The sequence below is a fragment of the Rattus rattus genome, chromosome 13 (genome assembly GCF_011064425.1).
Source record: "Rattus rattus isolate New Zealand chromosome 13, Rrattus_CSIRO_v1, whole genome shotgun sequence".
Taxonomy (NCBI): Eukaryota; Metazoa; Chordata; class Mammalia; order Rodentia; family Muridae; genus Rattus; species Rattus rattus.
The window spans coordinates 63078264-63081994 of record NC_046166.1 but is presented as its reverse complement, the minus strand read 5'-3'; the positions used below and the strand labels follow the sequence as shown (position 1 = coordinate 63081994).

The window sequence follows — 3731 nt, the reverse complement described above, 5'->3', positions numbered from 1 at the left end:
CACAAGAGCATTCTGCCCTCGGGTCTTTTTGCTCAGTCTTTTCTCAGAAAGAGAGAGGGGGCTGAGAGAACAAAGAGATAAACTGGACGGGTTGAGGGTGAGGAGGAACTTTTAAGTGGGGGAGGGAAAAGTGAAAGCTCTGGGGACTGGGTTAGAACTGGAAGATTGTCTGTCAGGAACTCGTGGGGTGTGGAACTCCCTCCGTGTCATAGCTAAATACCGATGTGTATTGACATACATGTGTCTGCGTTTCTTTTCCAGTTTATGTGATAAAATAGTCTGACCCTCACCCCCACCCCCAAGAGGGAGGGAGGAAAGGTTTATTTTGGCTATAGTTCAAGGCACATCACCATGGTAGAGAAGTCATGACAGCAGGAGCCTGTAGCAGCAACTGGTCAGATTCTGTTCACAGGCAGAAAAGATACAGCATCTCAGCTCTCCCTCCCTCTCCCTGTCCCCCCTTTTCTCTTTCTCTCCCTCCTCTCTCCCTTCCTTCCTCCCTTCCTCCCCCGTCTCTTTCTGTGTCCCTGTCTCTATGTCTCTGTGTCTTTCTATGTCTCTGTCTCTCTGTCTTCTTCCTTCCCTCCTTCCCTCCATCCCTCCCTCTCTCCGTCTCTTTCTGTGTCTCTGTCTCTCTCTATGTCTCTGTCTCTCTCTGTCTCCTTCCCTCCCTCTCTCCCTCTCTCTATTACAGTTCAGGAATCTGCCTAGGGTAACACTACACACAGTAGTAGTGGACAGGCCACCCCAGCTAAACAAAAGCCATCAAGCTAATTCCTCTGAGGCACGCCCAGAGGCTGTCTTGCAGGTGACTCTCGATTTTTAGCAAGATGACAGTTAATGCTAGTCATCAAAACATGTATGCCCTCCTTGGGGAAAGAACCAAATCCAGACAGGGGCAAAGAAGTAGATGAGCCTAGAATGTCTCATGGTAGAAAGTAGCATAAGGCTCAAAGAACTTGGACACAGGGGAGCTTGAGGGGCCCTAGTGGCCAAACTGAGGACACCATGAGTATTAAAATGGAGAAAGAGTATTGGGAGAGAAGCTACCAACTAGAATAAACATTTCAAGTCAATTAGTTAGAAAGTAAACACTAAGCAGAACCCCATACTTGATAGAGGGGAAAGCAAGGTCAACTGGACTGTGGACAGCATCATAAGGCAGTGCTGTTTGCTTGGCTTACGTGGTGTTAGGGATCAGATCCAGGGTTTTTCATATGCCAGGGAAACATTGTACCACAAGCCATACCTATGCAGGTAGTAAGCTACTTACTGGGCTGACCAACTGTGTCAACTTGACAGAACCTAGATTCACCAGGAAAGAAAGCCTTAATTGGGAATTGAGTCTTTTTTTTTTTTTTCTCCTTCCAATTTTTGAGATCTTTTTCATTTGAAGATAATATTAATGCTATTAAGTTCACAAATATGCTATTTTTTATTACCCAATCCTAATTATCTAAAACACACATTGCAAACATACAAATATCTATTCTCTCCACATGTCAGCGCCCATTCATCACGGTTTTGGAAATGGAGAGAATAGATTCCCCTTAAACCGCAAGGCAGTGGGTGTTTCTTTACAGTTAACTTTAGCAAATTTCAGACAAAATCATAATTAACAATGATCTTCTTTACTTGTTAACTCACAAGGAAACCCCTTCAAAACTTCATTTTGTTCAAGTTTCTGTACTAAAATGTAGAAAAACTGAACTACACAAATATTGAAAAGTTAAAAACTCCTTAATTTTTAATTCTTGGCGTCACTGCCACAATTTCCAGGACAGTATACCTGACGTAATGAAAAGAAAAAGACAAAGTGACAACAGGTAAAAGACCTCGGGAGTATACATCTAATTGTCACTACATTGCATTCATCGATAGCTGCACTCTTTGCAACTGTGGCTGTGAGCGTCCTGAACAAGAAGGACTTCCTGTTTAAGCTGCAGTGACTTTTCTGACTATGGATCATCATTCCTTCTGTGGCAGATTTTACAGTTCCTTGCATGTATTTGGGATGACTGTCTCAAAGTAACCTGCAGCTTTCCTGACAACTCCTCGCTCTCTCTCCTGCTAAGAACTGTAGCCCATTTCTGTTTTATTTTAAAACCTCCTGCTACCATATCCACCACTTCCACTTCCAGATCCATAGCCACCGCCATAGGGACTGCCTGAGCTTCTGCCACTACAACTGCCCCCTTCATGGGTCCATGATTTGATTGTTGCTGGCCACTGTAATTCCAAAGTCTTTATAGTTCCCACCACCACCATAGTTACCTCCACCAAAATCCCCTCCTTCATTGTAACCATCGAATCCTCTTCCCCCACCATCACATCTGCCATCTTGGTTTCCATAACTCTGTCCACCATCTCCACAACCTCTCTACTACTGTAACCAGGACCACCACCATAGCTCCCAGCATCACCTCCAAATCCATGGTATCCACCATCACCACCTCCATAACTGCCTGTGCTGCCACCACCTCCACCACCATAGTCTCCTCTTCCACCAAAGTTTCCTCCATGACCCATAAAGTTGCCAGATCCACCTCCATGTCCTCTCTGTGATCCATCAGACGGCATCTCTTGTTTATAATGCTACTTTTTCACTTCACGATTATGCCCATTAATAGTGTGGTAATTTCTGAACAGCAATTTTATCAACTGTGTCATGATCACCAGAAGTTACAAAAGCAAATCCTCTCTTTCCTGCTCTGCCTGTCTTCCATAACTTCTGTGGTTTCGATCTTGCCGTACTTTTCAAAGTAGTCTCTCAGATTATATTCTTCTGTATCCTCTTTAACACCACCAACAAAGCTTTTCTTCACCTTTAAATGGGCCCCAGGTTTCACAGACTCCTCTCTAGAAACAGCTCTCTTTGGTCCCACCACACGTCCATCAACCTTGTGTGGCCGGGCACACATTGCAGCATCCACCTCTTCCACACAAGAGTAGGTCACAAAACCAAAGCCTCTGGAACATTCTGTTTGAGGATCTCTCATTACCACACAGTCTATAAGTGTGCCCCACTTCTCAAAATGTTCTCCTAAGCTATCATCTGTGGTTTCCAAGCTCAGACCACCAATAAACAGCTTCCTCAGCTGCTCTGGTTCCTGTGAATCATGGCCCTCCATTTTGAATCCGACCGCCTCTTCTGACTCGAGTTCATATCGAGGATTTGAGTCTTAATGTGAAATTATCTAGAACAGGTTGACATGTGTGTATGTCTTTGGAGGAAGGTCTTGATTTTAATTGATCACTGTGGGCAGCATCATTCTGGAGGGAGCAGAGGCCTTGCAAATCGATTTATGTTTGAGCCACATGGTACTGACATTTATCATGGGCCAAGGTAGTAACACTGGACAATACAAAATGGCTGGCATTGGGTTTATTTGGAGACACCCAGAGCAAACAACGGTGTAAACTGTGTCACGGGGTTCTTGCAGATGGTCATTTTTGCAAGAATTTTGTGTGAATGTGGCCTTGAAACGTGAGTGTGTAAGTGTTTCTGTGGGATGCTGGTTGAGATTCCTTCCAGAAGTGGGATAGCCTGGTGCTATGGTAATGCCATTTCCAGTTTGCTTGAGAGATCTCTGCTCTGACTTTCAGTGGCTTCTCAAGTTTTCCTTCCCTCCAGCAGTACGAAAAGTTTATTTTCTTTCACATACTCACCAATATCTTTTGTCTTTCCTTTTAAATTTATTTCTAATTTTCCCTTTTTATTTAGTCTTTTC

At 44.0% G+C, this 3731-nt stretch overlaps 1 pseudogene; it reads right to left on the bottom strand.

Annotated features, from left to right (window-relative positions):
• Positions 1-2100: 2100 nt before the first annotated feature.
• On the bottom strand, positions 2101-3131 carry LOC116914897 (annotated as a pseudogene).
• Between the last annotated feature and the right edge of the window lie 600 nt (positions 3132-3731).